Source organism: Rhinolophus sinicus, chromosome 11 (genome assembly GCF_057876585.1).
Source record: "Rhinolophus sinicus isolate RSI-liver-muscle chromosome 11, RSI-T2T, whole genome shotgun sequence".
In the NCBI taxonomy this organism is placed as follows: Eukaryota; Metazoa; Chordata; class Mammalia; order Chiroptera; family Rhinolophidae; genus Rhinolophus; species Rhinolophus sinicus.
The window spans coordinates 16,104,529-16,128,956 of NC_142511.1; the positions used below are offsets into that span (position 1 = coordinate 16,104,529).

General features: G+C 39.1%; 1 long non-coding RNA gene across 13 annotated transcripts in view; it reads left to right on the forward strand.

Moving 5' to 3' along the window:
* Nucleotides 1-24,428, forward strand: part of LOC109450593 (uncharacterized) — a 209,605-nt gene that overhangs the window by 31,482 nt on the left and 153,695 nt on the right. For 12 of the 13 annotated variants that reach the window (XR_012492957.2, XR_012492954.2, XR_016022751.1 and 9 more), the window contains one exon: nt 4,107-4,246. This is a non-coding gene — a long non-coding RNA (uncharacterized LOC109450593). The remainder of the gene's footprint in view (nt 1-4,106; nt 4,247-24,428) is intronic. The other variant, XR_012492955.2, reaches the window with a different exon arrangement.

Below are 24,428 nucleotides of genomic sequence, written 5' to 3' on the forward strand. Positions count from 1 at the left end.
GACTTCTCTCCAAGTCACGTTATTGTCCCCTCAATCTTAGCTGTGGTGGGTGCCGTTCAGCTTCAAGTTGCTGTCCTCTCAGTCTTAGTTGTGGAGGGCGCAGCTCAGCTCCAGGTCCAGTTGCCGTTGCTAGTTGCAGGGGGCACAGCCACCATCCCTTGCGGGAGTCGAACTGGCAACCCTGCGGTTGAGAGTTCGCGCTCCAAGCAACTGAGCCATCCGCAAGCTCAGCGGCAGCGCAGCTCAAGGTGCCATGTTCAATCTCAGCCGTAGGGGGCGCTGCCCACCATTCCCTGTGGGACTTGAGGAATTGAACTGGCCACCCCTTGGCCAAGAGCCCACTGGCCCACGTGGGAATCGAACCGGCAGCCTTCGGAGTCAGGAGCATGGAGCTCCAACAACCCGAGCCACCCGGCCGGCCCTTTTAGTGTTTTTGATGATTAATAACATCAAGGGAAATTGGATTGTTTCTGTGACTACTCCACAATTTCTGGTAACTATTCAGAATGGACAAAGATATAGTGTGGGGTTCAACTAGTCTTTTAGAAGATAACTTTCTATGCAAAAATGTTGACGGTAAAGTAGGATGTGGTTAAGTGGTGAGGTTAAGAACTTATTCTTGGAAAAAAATATGCCAATGCTTTGGGTTTCAGAGATCCTTACTGACAAGATGTTTACTTAACTATTCTCTTTATTTTAACTCTTTGTTGTTGTTGCTTTTGTTGGGACTTGAAGTTTATAAAGTTTATAAAATATTTCTCAAAGAAATATTTAAGAAAGCGTTTAGATATTAAGAACTAAAGAATAAGAGTGAGACCCTCTGCCTAATTTTTGAAAAAATTCTCATAGGATTGGTAATGTGTTGTGGGAAATCCACTGAGAATTGTCACTGATAATGTGAGTATGTATGGATATGCATGTAACAACTAAAACCAGTTAGTGTCCAGATTATCTCAATAACCATAACAACTGCTGCTATAATTGTTTAAAAAGAAAAACATTCTTCCAGTATGGAAAGAAATTCCAATTTCTAAGCCCAAGCCCTGCTATGACCTATGGCTTGGAATTTCACTATGACCAGCTCTATTCAAGCGGAAAAACCAATTATAGTATACATTTAGCTTAGATATTTGGAAATACTTCTATGGACTGTGAGACACTGAACTGAGTTGTTCATGGGGTTGGTAGATTCTGGACTCTTTCAAAAGTCCAGAGTAAACAATCATCTTTTGGAATCTGTAAATCTGTAGTTTTTCCTGAAAATAATGATCTTTGGTGGGTCTGTCAAGCTCTACGGTTCTATTGGCCCCCATCCATGGCTTACAACATTGAGTGTGTGGATTGTCTCTTCTACCTTTAAAAGGAGCTACTTGAGGAAAGCTGGTGGTGATGGTGGGAACATGTAAATCTTGACTGATAAAGTGAACTTCATGAGTTAAGATAATGAAACAGTTTGTGATTCAAGAATGAGCTTTGAAAACTGCATTTGGTAAAGAAGATGACAGAATGGAAGAGAAAGAGAGAGAGAGACAGAGGACAGAGATGTGAGAGTCAGAGTGAGAACACACAAGAGGTGCATGGCTGGCGGGCTGGCGGTTCAGAGGGCCTGGTTTTCCAATCTGGCACTGGCCTTGATGAGTCTGTTTATTCAGCCACAGTATCAGACATTCCCTTTTCCTGCCCGAAGAAGTCCCCTTTGAAGAACTGCTCTGCTGGGGAGTAGTTTCCCTTGGACGGGCTACTCCTGTTTGCAGACCTAAAGGAAAAGAACTGGAAAGGCCACAAGAATTTTCTTTAAAGTGATATTCCAGCGCCACGTGAGGGGAGGATGAAATAGCAGTAAAAGATTTATTTCCTGGTTGAGGTATTTTTTTCCCCTCTCAAGCGAGTTTAGCACTGAACAAAAGTGTCACATGAATGCGGCGGGGGTCAGAGGTGTTTGGGTCCCTCCAGGTTTGTGTGGTCAGGTTGAGGCTGGGGGTGGGAGAGCATTTCAAGCTTCTGTAGGCCTGGAGAGAGCGAAAGCACACCTGTGAGAGTCAGAGAGAATTCAATAGGACAACCTAGTCTTACAAGTCTTGATCTGTAAAGGAATCAATGGTGGTGACTTATTAGAGGACCAGCCTACACCTTCAAAGCAGAGCAGCAGAGAAAGCTTTAGTGAGCTGGAGGACAACATTCATTAACCAAATTGGATAATTCAGAGGTTGGAAATTTTACTTTGGGGCTTTCATGTTAATTTCTTGTATTTCAGGATGACACTTTTTACTTTTCAAAGAAGTTTTTCATCCAGCCCTCACGGTAACCCTGTGAAGTAGTCAGTGTAGATGTCAGTCTCTGGCATTTTTCTCTTTGGAAAAGGACGTGGCCAAAGAAAGAGAGATGGTTACCTAGCTCATTACTGGCAGGGGCAGAACGACAACCCAGGTCTCCTGACTCCTGGACCAGGTCTCTTTGCTCTGTGTTCTTGCAACCTGTACAAAGTGACGATGGGAGTTGCAGAAAAAAGGAAAGTGACATTCTCCATCTCCTCCCAGGCCCGTAGAAAGTTACTGTGACTTTGAAGCTGCTGCTTTGCTGTGTCCAAATTTTCTCTCCGGGACTGGCCTTAGGGAGGAGATTCAAAGTGAAACCTTCAGAGGGGAAGTCTCGTGTTCTAGTCACTGTGGCTGCCCAGGCCTCTGGTGGATTTGTTCAATCTTTACCTGTACCACATGAAACAGGAGCTCTCCAGAATGAAAAGAGTTCTTTGTTCCATCTCTGAGAGATGCCACCTTGGTGAGGCCTGACTTTCCGGGAAAGGGGATGGGACCCACACTCTCTCCTTGATTCCTGGCTGAGACTCGATGACTCACGTCGACACTCCCCCCGCCTAGGACTGAGGTTTATGCAGAAGGGAACACAGGGCACTAACGATGAGTGTTTGAGGTGTCAAAATGAACCAGAGCTTCCTTCCAGGGAATATGGATTTATGTTTGTCAGGGCTCTAGGGATAAACTCGAAAAGGTCTTACTTATGGGGTACCTTTTCTGCTTTGACACACACAGCCTTATATTGTATCGATTTCTGGATGTTTGTCTTCTTTCTACATGTAAAGCTGAAGCAGATGGACACTGAGCCATATCTTGTCATTATTTGTATCCTTGAAGGCTTCCGAGTGCTTAAAATATTTAATGAATAAGTCAGAATCCATTTTCAGCTAACCCCTTATCCCAGTGTTTCTCAGCCTATAGTTTGAATTCAAATCACCTGGGAAACAGGCATGTGCACTTTGAAATAAATCCTGAAATGCATCTCGTGCACCAAAGTTTGAGAATTGTTACCTTAGCCCCTTTCTCCTTGGCTTTGCGAGCTCTTGGTGACTTTGAACAAACACACTCTCAGATTTTGCAGTGTTTTCTAATTTACAAGGCTTATTTCACATGTGTGTCTAATTTATTCCTAACGTAATAGAGCTAATTTAATAATAGTCCTATAAGGTAGGACCTTTTCCTACCCACTTCACAGATGCCAAGATAGAGGAGTGATATTCTTTGGATCACATAGCCAATTTATGGCCAAGCCTGTACTCATACGAAGTCTTGTGATTCCAGCTGCTGTGCTCTTTCCCCCACACCTTCCTGCAGCTTTATACCTACCATGTTTCCCCCAAAATAAGACCTAATCAGAAAATAAGCCATAGCATGGTTTTTCAGGAGGACATCCCCTGAACACAAGCCCTAATGCGTTTTTGGAGCAAAACTTAGTATAAGACTGGTCTTATTTTCGGGGATACACGGTATGCTGTTGTTTGGGTGGAAGGTGATATTCTTGATAATGTGCAGTCCATATAGCTGGGGACAGTTGCTGTGAGACATATGTGAAGCCAGGAGAAGTGAACACAGTCTGTATTCCTAATGATGTCTCCAGTGGGATAACTGGTTAAGACTAATACTGAAGTGTCCTTTTGTGCACACGTTAGAGGAAAGCAAGTTCATTATCAAATTGGAAAAGCAGAGCTGGGACCCGGTGAGAGGTGAGAGTCCTTTCAGAAAAGGACAGGACATTTGTTTGGTGACCTGTGATTGAAACTATGCTCTCCTGACTTAATTTTCCTGGACATGAAGAAGACGTGGGAAGCAGACTGAACCCCCAGGACTTGCTTTGTGACCTGGAGGCCCAGGATGACCAGGCCAGCTGTGTGGAGGGTGGCTGTTTTAGAGATCAGTGATGTCACAGCAGTGTGAACATGAGGATTGCCATGAAGGTGAGTAGTTCTCGTCTCATTTAATTTGAAAGGTTCAAAATGCTCCAAAGTTCACTTGATGCTCAAGGGAATACATAGCTATGCCTTCAATGGCAATTTAGTGGTCGCTAGCGTATTCTAAACAGAATTTCTAAATAGTAAACTGGCTGTTTACTCTTGGATTAATTGCAATGCACAGACAGGCATCAGAAACTGAGACTTGTCAACTGAAAGAGAAGGTAGGCTTGCAACTTCTGCTAATCCCCACTTCCTTTTCACTTTGCTGGGAAGGGACCTCTTCTTTAATCACGGAGGAATAGATGATTGATATGTCTGTACCCTGATTAGAAAAGGTTTCATTTTACTTGTGCACTGTACGTGGAATTAGTTAAGGGAGGCATAGGAAAAGAAGTGATGGACTATTGTTCACATTAAATTATAATGACAGCCTTCCTAACCACTGTGTATTTATTAGGTAAGAAAAGAAAATGTCTGGTAAAATTCTGTATAGGTTAATAACACCTTCATAATATACTCCTTCTTTTCTGTTGACTTGAATAGCCCTCCTACTGACTTTTAATGGATTATTAGAGTTAATTACATCAATTGCAATATAATTGATTCTTAAATACTATGTAGAAACCTCATACAATTATAGAAAAACAAAAGTTATCTAGACATCTCAGATGAAAAAAGATTTGGAATTCCTGCACATTTAATTTCTGATAATCACTAGTCAGTTTGGACGTTAAGATTGCATGGTGTCCTGTTTTCTCTTTGCTAGGTTTTGACAGAATTGATAGTTTTACAACATTTAACTCAATACGCATGGAAATATAAGATTAAAGCTGTGAATGCAATTTTTTTTTTTTTTCCTAAAAAAAAAAGATCACTTCATGGCTTAAAAGCTGAAATGTGTTACCTGCCTAACATTGACAGAAACAAACTCAGGGGAAAATCAAAAGTGGATTTGATGTTGAGTTTTAGAAATCTCTTCTCCACGGGTGTAAAGATTCCTGTGGGTCTTAGAGTTTGTTACCTGAGGGCTTTAAATGTGATGAGGGGATGAAATGCCTAAAGGGGCAAAAAAAATTCCTCCCATTTTATTACCTAGACGCAGACTATGTGTTCTCATGTCAAAACCACTGGTTGAAAAGTGAAACATCATTAATATCTGTTATTTGATGTCATATAGATCAAAAGAAATCCTTGTAATAGAGTTGTTTGAATGCAACCTTTTCATTTTAACTGATTTGGGGAACTAGTTTGTAGGTATTGGCACAGTTAGAAATGTTAGCGTTTTCTAAAGGACTCTTCTGCTTCACAGATACAGATTTCTAGATCATTCTAAAATAGTCTACAAATAAACGTGTAAAGGAGTGACAGCTTGATGCAGTGGACAGGTCACTGGAATGGACATCAGCAGACCTGATGTTTTCTGTTAGTGCTTAGCTCCAGGAGTTAACCTGACTTAATGTTCTCGTTTGCAAAATAAGAGAGAGAGAGACCCTCAACGTTCTCACTATGAATCTCCTGCTGTTGAACTTGTGGTGCTTTTATTGTCTACAGTAACTCATCTGATTCTTAATATAAGCTGCCTGATATCAATATGTATATTGTGTATATTAATATGCCTTATATCTGTAAAATGTCTTAGCTAGTTAATTAGGTTTTAAGTTTCCAAGGACAGGGACCATGCTGCATACATCTCATAACATATACTATAGTTTTACAGCATAGAATTGCTACCGTTAGGTTGCATGAGCAGCCAATCCAAAGGAAGTGTTCCCATTTATCCCCTGAAAGTCTTAATATAACAAGAATAATGACAAAACACCCCATATATTATAAAGGGTTAACTTTCAAAAGCATTGTAAAATATTTTATTTTTATGAAACTTTAATTGTGCTTTAAATCAGATGCATTTAATAGGTAACATTTCACCCAGTTTTTCCATAAGTTGAAATGCAGTCTCATTTTCAATGGTATTTTTAATGGAACTTGAGCAACCTATTCTGAAGTGCATCTGGAAGGGCAATGCATAACAATAGCCACGAAAAGTAAACAAATAAAATATTAAAATGAGTGGGGACTTACCCAAGCAGTTATCAAAACAAACTATTCATCTCAAACAATATATGACTGTAGTGATGAAATTAATATACAAGCATAGTGATAGAGAAATCAACTAACCAAAAGAATAGAGTCTGGAAACAGACTTAAGAATATAGAGGAATTTAACAGATAATATTGAGGCATTTCAAATCAGTGGCTGAAATATAGACTGTTCAGTAAATGGCATTGAGACAAATGGCTCTCCATCTGGACTCATACCATACACAAAAGTAAATTCCAGATGGAATAAAGCTCTAAACATAGAAATCAAATCTATACAAGCATTAGAAGGAACTATGAATGAACCTTTAAAAAAATAATCTTGGATGAGAAGGTCTTTGTAAACAAGATGGGAAATTCAGAGACCATTAAGAAAAACCTGACAGAGTTGACTTTATTAAAAAATCATAAACAAAGTAAAAAGAGAAATGACACACTGGGACAAAATATTTAAATTATACATTACAAAAAAAAAAAAAGGTTACTACCCATTATTCAAAGAGTGTCCACCAGTTAATGAGAAAAATATAAATCACTCATAAAAATGGGCAAATGATATAAAGTAAGCAATTCCCAGGTGAAATTGCAAATGGCTAGAAAACATTTGAAAAATATGCTCAACCTCATTAGTGGTAAAAGAAATGTAAAACAAAAGAATGTGAGTTGTCATTTTCTACCTTATCACATTGGCAAAAAATTGAGGGAGTTGATTGGATATATCAGTTAAAATGAATGAATATACTATATAGACTGTCAAGAACAGATGCCAGTATTATGTTGTTAGGTGAAAGAAGCAAGTTATATGTAGAATATTTACAGTATGCCATTTTTAAAATACTTTCAAAAAAGCATGTATATAAAATATATTTTAATCATTATTAATAATTATGTATGCATCACAAATTATGGCATTATCTTGTATATAGTTATCTCTTGGGATGGCATTAAGATGTCTGTAAGTATACATCTCTATCTTTTGGATTACTTTTCAGCTAGAAAACATTCTTTTTATTGTGCTTTATTTAACCTTCCTCAAGCTGAATAATTGATCTTTAGGACACAGATACAAGTCATTAGTTCAGGGGGTATAATTGAATTAAGTATTATGATATAGTGCAGTATTTTATGGAATCCCAGTCAACTCTGATTAAATTCTTCAAGTCAGTCTTGTTGAATTGGGTCAATTAAATAGGATTCTGGCCCTAACCCATGTCTTTGGTCAAATCTTGTCAAGACCCTTTCAGTCTTTAGGCCTAGCTCTGAGCAAGGGCTGAGGTAGATCTGCCTCCTCTGTCAGCTGTAATTATTCCATATGACATCTGTCCCTGAGTATTGACTGAAGAATAACATTCTGGAACCCAGGTCATCAGCGGGGTTAAACAAGTCAAAGTAAATAAAGTCTTGTGATTAGTCTGAACTTGTATCTAAGTTATTTGTTAGCAAGGAGTTAAAAAGTTCAGACCTTTCGTCATATGGGTCTTTAAGGAAAGCTTTTTTCCCCATTCCAATGACTTCCTGTTCATGAGAAAATGAGAGGAAATGAACCTCTGACAGGAGGATGGACCCACCCCTTTCCAGTCGTGTGGCTAATTTGTCAGGTGTACTATTGGCACCTGGTGGCTTGTGTTGGCTTCCTGCCCACCCTTGCTGGGGAAGTATCCAAATACTTGCAATAGGCGGTAGAAGACTTCAAAGCCATTTGTAAGAGAAAGGATATTGTCATTAAAGAACTTAATGGTGAATACTCCCAATCATTTAGTGATGTCAAGATAAAAGGAAAATTTTAAAAACACATTATCTAGAGTTTTTTTCTGATGTATCATATGACCTGTTAAAACAATGTAGTTGATTTAGTAATAATACATTTTTCAAGGATGTATAACTATTGATTGAATGTCTAGTTTTCCTGTTTTTGAAAAATTAGAAAAGAAATCAATTATTTATAAGAAGATTATGAATTGTTTCTTTAAAGATGTTCTCTTTGCTCAGATTCACCTTTAAATAGGTACTCTTTTTGTGTCTGCCAATGGAATTATCTCCATTGAATCAAAAGAGAAAACTACAAAAATATCAAGTGGATCTGATAAATGAAAAAGGACAATACGGGTTTTCAGAATTTATTAGGTGTTTTGGATGGACTCATCTGATTCAATTCCACACTTCTCAATTTTCTGCTAGAAATAATTACTACCTTTTGAACAGTGGTATATATAATTGTCCAGCAATTCAAGGTAAATTTGTCCATGAATGGGAATTAAGCAAACTATAATCAGTAGTCATTAAATCTTAATAAATTCTATGCAACAATGAAACTTATTTTAGTTTTTATAATTAATGTAAGCTATATTGGCTCAGTGTACCTAAAACTCACATGGCACAGTCAGAATTCACAGATGTGGAAAACAAGAATGTTTATTCTTCCTAAAGTATAAATTCATGGTGTCATGGCTTGTAAACCTCCATCAGTTAATTGTCATCAAATGATCAAGATTTTATGGAGTTTTTATTGACTTAACACTATCAAAAAGTTTCATAAATTATTAATTGAATAGATAATTGTTGAATGTCTACTCTATTCAAGGGTGTATAGTTGGATTGGCTCTGGCAGAGACTAAGGCATAGAGGTCCCTCAATACCAAGAGTTGATGGCAAATTGTTCAACTTTCCAGAGATCTTACTCTTTTACAATTTACCTGTCTCGCTACCTTGAAATACATAAACAATTAGAAACAATACCTGTGTAATATAAACTGTAAATAGGGTGGGGATCCAGAAAAGGGGAGATCAATGTCTCTTTGTAGAAGAGGATAGCACACTGAATATTAAAAATGAATAGTGTTTAGACAACAAAAAAGAACAGTGGGCATTTGGAGTGAGTGGGAACTAGGAATGAGTTTAGAGTGAGGTAGTTTCTTTGAGAGATCCAGTTGACTATAGCACTGGTTGCAGTTCATGTGGTGGGAAATAAGGTAGATGGGTCCGGTGGAAATAACATGAAAGATCTTGTAAGCTCAGCAGAGGGATATAGGTTCTCAAAGTGTGAGTTGGGGACAGAGTAATGTGACTTAAATAGTAATTTCAGAAGATTTTTCTGGCAGTGATTTGTAGGATGAGAACAGCATGGAGAAGCTGTCAGGAGGGAGATTTGTTAGGGGGCTCCTGCAGGAGATACGGTTAAAAGACAACCACTGATGGTGATGGTGGAAATGGATAGAGAGAAATGAATTCAAGAGACATTTTGAAGAAAGGAAGGGTGGGACTACATGGCATTGGATATAAGAGTTGGGAGAGGAAAAATAAGTCAAAGGTAACTTCAAAATACCTATACTAGAAGGCAGGATGATTGATAACACCAGTGAGCAGTTGATGAAGAAAAACAATGAATTCTATTTTCAGACAAGTTCTACCTGGGCTCAGTTGGGATGTCTGGTGAAACTACCTTATGGGCAGTTAGAAACATGGGACTAGAGAGTAGCTAGGGGGCCAGGGAAAGACACAAATAAATGATGATTGACAGCTATACACCACCTGCAAATCCAAATTCCACAACCTGATTTTTCAAGGCCCTATCACCTAGCCCCATCCTACTTATTCAAATACACGTTCGGCTACCCCACAGCCTGTACCCATCCTCCTGGTACAGTCAGTCAGCAAGCCATACTCCTCCTCTTCTAATTATTAACATCTCTCTGTGTGTTAGAGCCCGCTCAGGTCCTTTCCACATGAAGATGTTTTGCAAAAACTCCAGTGCACACCCTTCATTCTCTTTTTTGAAGCATTTACAGCTTGCACTGTTTATAAAGCTCTCACTCCTATAAAAGCCAGTGCTGTTGTTGAATCAGGTCAGACATAAATGCCTATCTTGTTTTGTCAGCAAAACTATCAGCGTCTTGAGGGTCAGGATCCATGTTCCTCTTGTATCAGTTAGGAATTATACTTGACTGCGAAGAGCAGAAGCTTCTAAACAGTGGCTTAAAAAAATTAGGAGTTCAATTTTTCTTGTATATGAGAACTATGGAGGCAGATGTTCCAATGGTGATTTGGCAAATCTTGGTGAGAGCAGAGACACAGCCTCCCTCTCCCTTTCAACTTAGCCATCCTTAGCATGGATTTGTCACTTCAGAATCACAAACTGGTTGATCCTGTTCAAGTATAGCATCAGTGCTCCAGACAGAGAGAAGTGGACCAGCAAGGGGCAAGTGGGCTTGCCCCCCCAATCAGCCCTGCTTCTCACGTGCCTACCTGGAAGCTCCACACACCAATTCTTACTTTTCACGTTAGCAGTTAGCTATGTAGCCACTCCTATTTGCAAGTAATACTGCACACACGGTGTATTTAGTTGGACGTATCGCCGTCCCCCAACAAACCTGGTTATTTTAGTGAAGAGAAAGGCTACTGACAACTCATAGGCAATTATTTGTCTACTCTGAGCCTCTGTCTGTCTGTCTGTCTGTCTATCTCTCTATATATATTTAAACATTCATATATATTCTTGTTCTAATATGTACATATACATATATAAAATATTTGTGGAGAGAGACAGATCATGCTACATGTCTATATTTTTATCTCTACTTGAATAATAATATATAAAAATATATACGAGTATTTAGTATATATGTAGAGAGAGACAGATTTTCTATATCAATCTCTCTATTTGAGCATACACACACAAGCAAGACTGTTAAAAATGAGCAAAGTCAAATATTATAATAAGTATTATAATAAAAATAATCTGATATATGTAATTATTATGCAAATTACTATGTCTCTTATAGTTAGGTACAAGTGGAGATATTTTTACATGAATAACTATTGGCATTATTTATGCAAAATTAAGCCAAGTTTTTTTTTTCTATTGTTATAGTTGCTTTGATTACTTTTCTTGTATCTATAGTAACATTACTATTGACAGGAATCTCTGAAAACATTCATAGCCTCACATTTCTGAGAACTTAAAAGTATTCACTTAGTGATTTGGGGTTTAGTTTATGCATTCTTCACTTTCCCCTTCTGTTCCCTTCTACTTCCGTGATTATAACCAGTCATCCTCAAACTGTGTTTGTGACACATATTTGAATCTTAGAACTATTATCAGCACACATGAAAAGATGACAATACAATGAAAAAGAAATTGGTGATAACTCCACGTAGTGATGGCCATTCTAACAGAGTCTCACAGAGCCTATAGAAGCATCCCGAAATAGTGTGTCTTCCACTTGTCACTGTTCATGCTATGTCACTGTTGACCATCCTAATCTGCTCTCTTATGCATCCCAAGGCAATGACTCAATCCATTTATGAGGAGAGCTGTGATTAGGACTCAGGTAACTTAACTCCAGGTTCAAAGCTCTTTCTACTCTGTTATAACAACAGCAGTTTACATTTGTGTAGAACTGTACAGAGTTCCTCACCAATCATGCACTATAGACAGAACAAATATTATTGATCCTTTTTATATAAGGAAATCTTATGCAAAAATCACGACAGCATAGCAGAAAAGTAGCAACTGGGACACTGTCTCATACTCGTTTGCCATTGGAGGAGCTTTCCCCACAGATTATATATACTCAACTGGTAGCTGTTAGGCCAACAGATAAGAATGCCCTATCTGAATCTCTTGGATTAATCTGCTGGGATAAAGTGATATTTGCTCATAGGGCCATTTCCTAGCCCCTCTTCCTATTATGTAGTGTTAGCCAATGTTCTTATGTCTTGGTAGTGAAACAACCAAATCAATTAAGAAAAATTTACTAAACTATTGTCTATGTCTATGAGTTTCTATTTCTTTATTTGTTTGTCTTATTCCTTCGTTGCTTTTAGTTTTATATCCCACATATGAGTGAAGTCATATGGTTCTTGACTTTTTCCGTCTGACTTATTTCACTTAAGTAAGGGGGGAGGGGGATGATAGAAGAAGGTAAAGGGCATTAAATATATGGTGATGGAAGGAGAACTGACTCTGGGTGGTGAACACATAGTGCAATATATAGATGATGTATTATGGAATTCTACACTTGAAACCTATGTAGTTTTATTGACCATTGTCACCCTAATAAATTGTAATTTAAAAAAATTTACTGTACTCTCTTGCCATATATCATGCCCTTCAATATGGTAGTTGAGCTTCTAATTTTCTAAGACAACATTATTGCTTAGGGCTTTGGCACATCTTAATCTGCTGACTGATGGAGTGTGTGGCAGGCATTTTCACACCAGGACCAAATGTGACATAATTACCTAAGCATCACAAAAGAGATAGGTATAGTACTCGCTGCATCTCTATTAAGGGAATGACAGTGCTTAGAATAATAAATGGTAGCATAGATTTGTGGCTGTGAAATAGTTAAGGACAATCAACATTAATTGGAACTCCCTTGTTTGTTTTCTTTTGAAACCTTAAAATTATCCAAATGGAGTGTGAATTAAAAAAAAAAAAAAGAAATGTTTTCTTGGGAGAAGACAATATTTTGAAATGTTTTTAATTTATGAGAGCCCATTTCCTTCAGTCTCCCATTGCTGCATGAGGTTGAACAAATGTTAGCTGCAACTAATTAATTAAGTTTGCAGAAAGTAGCAGCAGGGGATTGGAAACTTGAAGTAGAAGTGAACATTTTGACTATAAACATGTTGCCTGCCTGAGAGACTATATCTGGATTGAGTGGTTGCTGAGTTATCCAAAGAAATGCGGTATCTCTGGGAAAATCAAACTTGGCAAGGAGAAAAGAAATAACAATGTTTCTTGCTGGCAAATCCATTCTTTCATTTCCTGGGTTCATCTCGTGTTTTGCTTGGTTCCAGCCACACACCATTACTGTGCTATCCTCTCTGTATATGAAGGTGACATCACAGACTTGCCCTCAGAAGAAAAGGAACTAATATGTATTCAGTACTTTTTCTGTGTCAGGCTCTTCATGTATATATTAGGCCATTTCTTTCTGCAAGGCAGCTATAACTCTCTCATTTAACAGATAAGGAAACTAAGACTCAGAGAATTTAGGAACTCATTCAGGATAAGTTTATAGGAGGTGGAACTGGTATTTGAACCCAGACTGGAACTTTTTCAGGTACATCAGAATGCTTATTTGTGGTACAGGGTGGGGAAGGGCCACTGGGAGCCCTGGAAGCCTCTTGCCTGGTTTCCCCCATGGTTGAGGGAAATACATAGAATGTAGACAAGTGATTCTTAGACCTGAAGGTGGTCTGCAGATCACACTGAGAAAAACTGGGTTAGAGACAATCCTGGGAAGATTTCCTGAACTTGGATCCGTATGGCCTTCAGACTACATTGGGCGTCGCATTTCCTCTCTCAGGATTTGGAACCCAGACATCATATCAAAAGCAGTGAGGGAATTAAAGCAGGAATATCATGATACAGAGAGAGGGGCCAAACCAGCCATAATGGACTCTTAGAGATCTGAGGTTATGAGGGAGTAGAATACTCATGATTGATCACAGGAAGCTTAGTTTAGAGAGAGGAGGCAATAGCAGAGGTGTAGAGAGAAGCAAGGACAGAGCAAGTTGGGATGAAGTCAACTCTAGACCTTAGAGCTGTTTCATTTCCCAGGATCTTTGTGTTCTGATCATGACACAAGGCATGTTGGTCTTGCTATTAAAAGCCTACCACTCCCATTTTGTCGTTTTGCTCTTTGCACTGCTCTTTGCATTTCTATAGAGATTAGAAACTTGTAGAAGAAATTTGTTAGAAATGCAATAGACCAATTTAGGACACTGAAAAATTCTGGAATATCTGGAGAGATACACACAATTTTCTTAGAAATTAAATAAGACTTAAGTACATATCATCAGTCTTTTATTGAGTTTATGATGGATATTCCTGGGAAAAATAGTCATTACAAAGTAAAAATTACAATATCTAAAACTGTACTTGCTAAAATATATTAGAGTCTAAAAGTTGACTGAAGAATGGAATCTTCTTAACTAAGTTTAGACGTGTAAAATTTGAATGGGTAAAATTAAACTTGGTAGAAACTATGATCACAGATGAAAAGTCACAATGGCAGATGCTATGAATGATGTAATTACATATGGTCAAAAATACTGATCAATAAATCAAATCTTGGTTGTAAAATTACATGGAAAAATTGAACATGTCAGTAAAATAATAATAAAATGGAAAAATATTGAGGAAATCTTACTTATTCTATACAGAAAATTATCTGTGAAATTAATTTGGGCTAATGGGAACTTCTGCTTCTCAATAGTATGTTGTGTCAGGCTATTGGCTTCTGCTGTAATAACTGGAAGAAATGAGATAAATTACTATATATATATTTAGAGACATTGGAGAGCTAGGAAGCAAAAAAATATTAGATAAATTTAAGTTCCAAGGGTTAGTCCCCTTCCTTGGTTAGCTGAGTTTACTGGCCATTTTCTTTCCTGGAGACAATTGTAAGTGTGTTCACAGGCTGAGGTTCAGTCAGGCATGGCCTAGACAGAGGGACTAAACTAGGGAAAGACAAAACAGGCAGAGGAAGCTAACAAGCTGGGATCTGGAAGAGCTCTAAATATCTTAACCAAGTTTTCCCAAGGGACATTTGCTAAATGCTGGGGTGGCTCAAGAGGCTAAGAGGCTGGGCTGGGAAAGCAGAGTGAAGTGTTTCACTGTCACAGAGTGCTTGGAAAACCCTCTGTATAGGTCTACAGAAAACACACAACTCTCCTTGAGCTATTTGAAAACAGAGGTGGACTGTTTTTTTTTTTTTAACTTAATTTACTTTTTAATTTTTTATTTTATTTTTTACTATATTAGTTTCAGATGTACAAAACAACATAATGATTAGACATTTACACTCCTCACAAAGTGATAACCCCCCACTCCCAAGTCTACTACCCCTCTGACGTTGTATATAGATATTACTGTTTTTAACTGAAGTTGCAATCTAGCTCCAGTTCAACTCAATTCCTGATTGGATTGAGGTGATCAGTCTCTCTCCCTATTTGCCTTTTAGAGGAAACTGCAAACCCTCTGGGGGGAAATAAAAGCTTCAGGCACTAAGACACTTTACACATGATGTTCACTATACAATAAAATATTATAAGGCATGTGAAGAAGCAGAAAAACATGACTAACAATCAAGAGAAAAAGCAAGCAATAGAAGCACAGCCATAGATGATCCAGATGTTGTAGTTAGTACAAAGGCTTAAAATAACTATTATAATATATTAAATAAAATGGAGGAAAAGATGTACAAAAGAGATGACAAGATGGAGAGGATCGACTGAAAATTTGAATCTACATAAAGGAATCAACCAGATATCCTATAACCTAAAAATATCATATCTGATAATAAGAATACATTGGTTAGGTTTAAGAGCATACTGGATGTAGCAGTATACAGGATTAGTATAGCTAAAGATAAACCCAAAGAAAATAGCTAAACTGAATCACAGAAAGAAAAAGAAAATCAAAAGAACTGGACAGAACAAAAGAGATATGTGGGACACAATCAAATGTTTTAACATATGTGGAATGGGATCCCAGAGGCAGAGAGACAATGAGAAGCAGTAATATTTGAAAATATAATTGTAAAGTACTTTCTAAAAACTGATGAAAGACATCAACCCACAGATTCAAGAGGCTCAGCAAACTCCCAGCAGGATAAACACAAAAAAAGTGACACTTAAGTACATCACAGTAAAACTGTTAAAAACCAGAGACACACAGAACCAGTAAAGTTTGCTCTGGAAAATTTTTTCTCAATGAAATTTATTGATGTTAGTATTACTCTGATTAAAATGTTTACAGTTACAAATATAAAGGCAACAATTTCTAAATGTAAATAAATTGTTTATTGCCAAATTTCCTCATTAACATTATACACATTTTTTAAAAACACTGGAATTTCAAAAAATTGTTGAGAGTCCAACAGTTAATCACATTTTATTTAAAAAAAATACAAAGTGACATTAGAAATATTTTGTGAGGAAAAGTGTGTCATCTAACAGCAAATAAATATGAATCCAGGTAATGAATAGCACAAATACAGCATTTAAAATGCACTCAGTAACCACTCAGAAATCATTGTCTGAGTTATGAGATAGATTCAGTTCAGGAATTTACACATTCAATTTGTTTCTGAATTAGCCTGTCTTGGTTTTGCCTCTCTTTTGTAAGAAAAGAGCTAGGTTTTTACTGCTGTTGGGACAAAATGCGCTCCATGAATTGGACAACAAGGAGGGGTTACCCTTCCCCCTAGTCCCTGATGTCAAGTTGCAAAAAACCAAACCAAAACAAAAGGCAAGGTTGAAACATCACCTTTTTTTTCTGACACAAGTGGGTGAGTTTGTTCCTTGAAACCAAAAAATCTAACTGAAATCCCATTCTGGGTATTTGTACTTTACCAAGCCTCATCTTCCCTTACCTGATCTTTCTAGTTTTTTTGGATGAAGGTAGGGCCTTTAGTTCTGCTTTTTTTTTTTTTTTTTTTTTTTTTTTTTTTTTTTTTTTGCCAAATTGAGATCTCCAAATCTGGAATTTCTAGATTTTTAAAGTTGCATTTCTCTGACCATTGCTGCTTTCCAAAGTGAGAGAGCAGCCTGAAGGTTCTGATGAGAGAACCATCTTAGTTCCTAAGCCGGAAAAGCAGTGTCCAGCACCAAATCACTTTTGCCTTTGGGGCTTGTTTGCTTTGGCGGGACCAAGCAATCAGAAAGCAACAATACAGTACATTGTACTCACTTTTCTGTATTTGCTCAAGTGGTTTTTAAAAATAGATGCTACTTATATAGTTCAAAATACGTTGTCCCGAATTTAGGGACACATGGGTAATGGAAGGATACCAAAACACCTGGGGATTGAGAGATTTCAACCAGTATTCTATTGTTCATGCAGATGATATGAGAGATAGCTATGTCTTACCTAAGAATATTTGTTAGTGCCTATATTTTTCCAGCTACGTTTTTGCAGGTCTTAAGGTTGTCCTATGTGCCCATTGCCTCCCTTATTATCTGAGCTCTCCTGTGGAGTCTGGAGCACTATAGTTCTGTGGCCCTTTTATTTGGGGCTTAGATTTCCTTCCTAGTTCTTGACATTTTCTCTCCTGGGAGACAGATGCTGATCTCATGTAACTGGCTTATCTGGGGTTCAGTTTTACATACGATGAGTATCATTCATTCAGCATTTCTTTTTTTTTGTTAATTTTATTTTCATTTAAGAAGTTTTTTTTTAATCAGTCATTTACTATGTGCCTGCCACCATGTTAGGTGCAAAAATGCAGTGGTGAACAAAATGGTATAAACCTTATTCTCAGAGACTATGTTTAAGTATATATAAACATATATATACTTAAATATATATATATATATATATATATATATATATATATATGTATGTATTTAAACACATATATATTTAAACATATATATGTTTAAACATATATATTTAAATGCACATATCTATCTATCTATCTATCTATCTATCTATCTATCTGTAATTAACTTCAGTTTGAACTACAAACCAACCTTAGAAGTAGGCCTAGAATTGAGGAAACATGTTAGAAGCCTGTACCCTCTGGAACTCACTATTGTTTTAGCCATGAAAGGGGTTTTTTTTTTCTTTCTCATCTATCTATGAAAATATTGATTTATTTCAGTGAATATACTTCAGGAAAAATAGGTATTTGGCCTGTCCATATCCCCATGTTTATCAACAGCTTTGGCCATAAGAACAAACGTAGCCTCACAACCATGTTGGCATGTCCCTTGGGAGTTATGAGAATGACCGTGTAATTTGCTGAGAATTTGATAATCTGAGGAAAAGAGCCAATTTTAGGGAGTTCCTATAAAACCTCAGTTGCTATTTACTAGTAGATTGACATTTTCAAATGCCAGTTTGAGGGAAATTCTCAAGTCCATCTCACCATTGGGCCATTAGGGACCAATTTGAGGGCAGCCATCTTTGCTTTCACAAATCACTAGGTTGTCTCTGGGGAGGTAAAGATGCAATGATCTCACTTTGGAGGCTGAGGTCTTTTCATGAGCAGATTTACTATTAGGTTGGTGCAAAAGTAATTGTGGTTTAAAAGATCAAACAATAATTGCAAAAACCTCAATTTTTGCACCAACTTTTGCACCAACCTAATAATAGGCTTTATCCACAAGGGTGTGGCAGTAATACCTGGAAAGTGTAGGTTGTGTTTTTAAGTACGGGGAATGTTTAACTGGAATGGGTCCAAGGTCTATGTAGCATCATCCTGCTGACCTTGTGTAACAGCATCTTTAACACAGGGCCACATTCGGTTTCTTACTCCTCATTGCTGGCAATCACCTCATCTGGGGCTGGACATCATGAAAAGATTCAATGAAAACCTAGTGTTTCTTTTGGGAAACCGTTCTACCTTCTTTCTCCTTTCCCTCATACCTACCTTCTTGTTGTTTCCATAATTCTATGAACCAGGCTATTTCACATCACTTGGTAAAAACACTAAAATGTGTCTGTTTACTAGGGACCTCCCTTTCATTTAAGTATACTTTCATTTATAGAGGCAGGGTGGTGGTGTTTTTTTCTTGGGTGCTAAGCATGCTCAATGCTCCAAAAAAGGCTTGAATTTATCATGGCCTCCCTTTCAGAACCCCTTTTTAACATACCCTTCTTTTTCCAAAATCGCAGTTGCATGTCCTGTGAATATTTTGTCTTTTCTCTTGACTATCCCGTCTAAGGGGAATTCCATGAATCACCTGATAATCACAGGTAAGACCTTTATTATCTAGGAAGTGGTTTGATTATATCACCTCTAACAAAATGATGAACTTCAGAGTATTCACCCAAGGAGAAAGGATGGAGGGACTAGAATTACTGCCTCCACCACCCCCATGTGGGGTAAGGTACTGAAAATAGTCTCGCTCTCAAGCATAAATTCCCCTCTTTCTCCAAAGAGCAGTGAAGGCCGAGCTGTTGGCATGCAAATACTTGCAAAGTGAAAATGGATACACTTCCACAATTCCTCCTCGCTAGCCTCTGGAGCAAGCCTGCCAACGGTGCATGCATGTTGGTTTGGCACTGAGACAAATGTTCCCTGGAGCATAGACTGAAACCACCAACGTGATATCACATGGGACACCAGCCAAATCCTGACCTTGCTCTCTGTAGGTGAGCAGCTGTGGAATTAACCTGTGATGGTCTCCTGCTCCTGCCTGGTTGGTGGTCTGGGTTTGTGTGTGTGTGTGTTTTTTAATACCACATTTGAATCTTGTTGCTCTCCCCAGTCCGCTGGTATCTACCAGCCACAAAGCCACCCTTCTGGTCTCAGTTTGTGAACAGTGGGCAGCTACTTGGCTCCAAGAAATGGGCAAGCCATGCGATTTCTTTTTGCCTGGTGTCTTCTTGCCTTTTGTGAGGGAAGGGCCACTAACGGACTGTTCCAAAATCGTGCCCAAGAGGTAGGGCCTGGGGGCTGCTCTCGCTGGCTTCTGTGATTGCTGTCTGCTCCTTTTGCATCCTCCTCTTCTACATTGCTTCCCGCTGCTCCAACTCCTCCGAGCCCCTTTTTTGTTTCTAACCCTGATTTATTCAGAGCTTCCAATATTCTAAGTTTTTCATGAATTCAGAGCTTTAATTTAGCATGTGGGGTGCTGGCTCTTCCAGCAAGCTGCTTTGGTCATTATTTCCAACTTGAGGGAATAAAGAGGCAGCAGGGTGTAATGGAACCAGTGGGGGCTCAAAGCCAGAAGGCCCGCTATAATCTCAGCTCTGCTTCTAAGTAGTGTGGGGCTGTGGCTGGGACACTCCCTCACCTACGACAGGGAGAGTTTAGACGAGGTGCTTCCTAAGGCTCTTCTCGTGCCGTCATTCTGTGGCGCTCAGTAGCTATGCAAAATCCATATTGGGTTGTGCCAGTCTCACTTTTTCTTTTGAGAAACTTTATTGTTAAATGAATGAATGAGGAGATGTGAGCAGAGTCCCTAAGCTAGATCTCTCAAATGCAGAATAGCGAGGGGAAACTCTTTCTTTAAAGCAGTGTCCAGAGGCTTATAGCTCAGAAGGAAAATTGTCCTTCCTGTCTTGAAATGGAGAACAATGTTTGCCATCGTGGTAAGAAAATAATTCAAGTGATATTTTGTTGTTTTCTAAGGATCCTATTTCTGTACTGTAGCGTCAGTGCATGTAATAGTTCAAGTAAAATTGTACATTTGGAAGGAAAAGGTTAAAGTTGGCTACTGATATTCATCAGGAGATGGATATTTAATCTTTAATCTCTTGTCCTAGGCCTCTACTTTGGATCAACTCATTATCCCGAATAAACGATGTGTCATTCCTATTATTTATGTTTCACTGCAGCCAAAGTATCTGGACCTCGGTTTAGTAAGCACCATTCATTTTGACCCATTCAGTATTAATCTCCCTGCTAACATCTTTCCTGTTCTATGTTCTGTCCCCTATTTGCTTTTATGTTTTCTGCAGAGTGTTTATAAAAGGATAATCTTCTACAAAGCAGACAGAATTTTTGTGTATAAACTGCTCTGTTTGAATGCCTCATTGATATACCATCTAAAAACTGAAGTGTTCAGCAAGATTAGCAAAGCCCTGAGCTACTGAGCTGGGGAAAACATGAGAACAAGTCCCTTCTTGACGGAGGCAAAGGTGACGAAAAGATGCCTTTGCTTCCGCAGTAGTAGCAAAAGCAGAGCCATTGCCCACACAGGCCCCCATGGGCCTGGTTGCCTGGAAATGAAAGGGGCACAGAACTCCACAGACCAGAAATCACCGGGAAAGGCGTGAGGGGCATCATCGTCCTATGACTTATTTTCTCAGAGAATGTCATGGCTCTACAAACATGAAATTTACATGCTAGTCCCCACTTCAGCTAAACTCTTTTAAACTTCCATGAGGTATCTGTGTGCTGTTGCTCGGTTGTTCGTTGAGGTTAAATTGTTTGTGTTATTCTGGTCTACTTTGTAGATAGGGCAGTAGAAACTAAGTAAGAATCCATGGAGGGGGACAGTCTCTTTCTGCCGCCTCCATGTCCTCTCTCCAGGGATTGGGACCTCATCCAAACAGCTCTCTTGTGCAGAAAGCAGGGAGAAGAGAGATCACTTCATTTTACAATGGACAAAGAAGTTTCCTTTGTGGAATTTTGCATAGCATGGGGTCCCAAATGTGCCACCGATGAAAAGACTTAACAGATGGACTCTGAGAATAGGAATACGTTCAAGAAAAAAAAATTTTTTTTTTAAATCAGTGCAAGGAGGTGGCGAGTCTGGCCACTGTGGGAGCTGAGACAGGAAGCCGCACTGAGCAAATGCTTTGTACCTTAGACAGGGTGAGTTCAGCTGGTAGAAATACATGGAAGCATCTGAAACACAAACTGTGCTTGGGTTTTCAGTTGGCAATGCTGTGGGAGGAAAAATCCCAAGATGCACAGTGCCAAAAACTATACGTGCCTTCAAAGAGTATTTTTTTCCAACAAACTGATCATTTTGATTGCTCAATAGCAAGGCTTGATATTTTTGAAGGAGTGTCCTTTGTATAGATGAGAATTTTTGCCTACATTTTCACATTTATCAGGGAAAAGATCAAAATAGACCTGTGGCTGTACCTTTCTCATGGCGTAAACCCTTAAATACAAAGGGCCTGCCAAATCTCTTCTGAAGACCTAAGCTAAAAAAAAAAAAAACACTCAAAATTTATCCATCAAGATTCTATCAACAGTAAGCACTTTTAGGATTTTGTTTTAACGCAAAGCCATCATTGTTGGCCATTTATTATAGCATTAACAAGGATAGGTGCCCTTGCCTTCATCTGCAATCCATACCAAGATGAGGGCGGCAAACATTTGGGAAGAACTTGAATCCAGTGCTTTAGGGCACTCTGTGTGGCCTCTGGGAAAAATGACAACTAAATGACAGCTCTTCCTCACCACTTGGCAAGAAAGCTGTGTACTTGGGGATAGTGGAGGGGTGGGGAGAAACTGGGAGATTCTTACAGTGAGCCTGAGTCAACAGTGGTGACCAAACGAACAGAGAGTAGGTTCTCATGACAGGGAGCCAACCTCTTGACTAGAGGGAAATTCACGGTGTTGTCTCCTTTCACTTTGAAGAGTCCCCTTAAGAATATACAAAATAAGCTCCTTGCAGGAGGGGCTGCTTCCGTTATTTTGGAGGTGTGGATCTCAATGGTGCCTCGTCTTGAACCTGATTTCTGCTATTTTTCTATTCTTTTCTTCTATACTTTTATTTTTCTCTTCCCTTCTTTTCTCCTTAATTTTCTTTACTTCCCTCCCTTGTTTCTTCCCTCCCTCTCTTTCTCTTTCTCTCTCTGTCATTTCCTTTTTTCATCTTGGAACTACTGGGGGCTATAGAGTATAAAAAACATAATCCTTGCTTCAAAAGGGTTCCAATATAAAGAGATGAGCATGGCTAACACAGAGACGTGTCTGCTATAAGGATGACCATTCAGGCTCATTTTGCATTTCAGCACCTATCACTTATTAGCAGCTGCCTGGAGCCCTGTGTTGAGAGGAGTCTGAGTTCAGAATTGGGCTCAGAGGGAATGAATGCCCTGATCAACGAGATGTGACAGCAAAGGACATAGGGAGAGTGGGGAGGAGCATTCGTGGCAGGAACTTGCCATCCTGGGTCTAAATCACAGTTTATCAACTGTGGCACTATTGACATTTGGACTGGATAATGCTTTGCTGTGGAGGCCGTCCTCTGCATTGTAGGATGGTTAGCAGCGTCCCTGGCTTCTACCCGCTAGATGCCAGTAGCACCCCCATAGTTGTGACAACCAAAACTGTCCCTACCCATTGCCAAATGTCCCCCAGGGGGTAAAATTGCCCCTGTTTTAAAACCATTGGTCTAAATAATTACCACAGGACTAAATATAGGGAAGCAAATGAGAAAGGTAAAGGGACACAAAGGATACAGAGCTTTTGGGGGGAGGCGAGGCTGTGTGGGGAGTGGAGGCTGTGCGATGGCAGAGAAGAAATTCTCAGGCACTGCTATTGCCTAGTAGGCTGCTCACTGGGCTGTTTCCACAGTTCTAGGGTCATAGCCACCACTAGACCAGGACCCTGGGGAATAGAGCCTTGCATCACAGCAGGACGGACTGAAGTCATACTAGTTTATCCGTTGTAAGACTGGTGGAACTCCGGATCATTTTATCAATGCAGGTGACGTTTTCTGTGCTGGAGATTTCAATGAACAAGGGTGATGATGATGCTCCTTAAGTCTCATTGGAAGGTGGATTGGCCAGCGGCAGGGGAACAGGAAGAAAGTTCCCTGGGTGGCCCTGGGAATCTTTGATAGGCAGTGGGCCCTGGGCCTCTAGGAGATGAGGGAAACTGGAGTCATATCCGTTATAAATCCCCTTTATGGGAGGTGGGTTTATTCACCCTCAGTTTTGTGACTTGACCCAAGTACTATTGGTAAACAGTGAACAAATGCTAATATATTTGATCAAATAAACCAGTGGCTTCAGGGCACATTCAAAGTGACCAAATCAATCCCAGACTCTGTTCCTCATGGAACTGGATTTTAGCACAGGTCATTTTAGGGGATGAGTGATGCAGTGAGAAGGACCGGGTTTGACTTTGAGCTCTGCTCCTTGCTTAGAATCTGTGAAAAGAAGGAGCAAGTCATCTCATCTCTTTGACCCTCAGATTGGTAAAGTGGGGATAGTATTTTCTGCCTAACAGGCTGTCATGAGGACTAAATGAAATTATATAAATCAAACGCCATCTTCAGGGATTGGCACAAATTCAGGGTCTCAAAAAGTGGTGGTTCCCTTCAGCACCCTTTTCTGAGTCTTGTGATCATTCTTCTCCAGTAGGTTAAGAAAGCGGGTGAGAACAGAGTCTTCTAGTTTCTTAGAAAGGTTTCTTAGAAGCTGCCTTCTGCCACATTCCACCCACTTCCAGAACACTGATGGCTAGTAAAATATATGTAGGCCTCAGATTGGACTGAAGATTTGGGTGAGTGTGTGTAAATTTATCTTGCGGCAATAGGTCCTCTGGGCATCACTGGTATTTTGTAGGCAAAATCTCTTTCCTCATGCTGTTCACGCGTAATCAGAAGGCATGTTCTGCAACCATTTCTCTAACACAGTACAGTATGTTACAGTGAATAA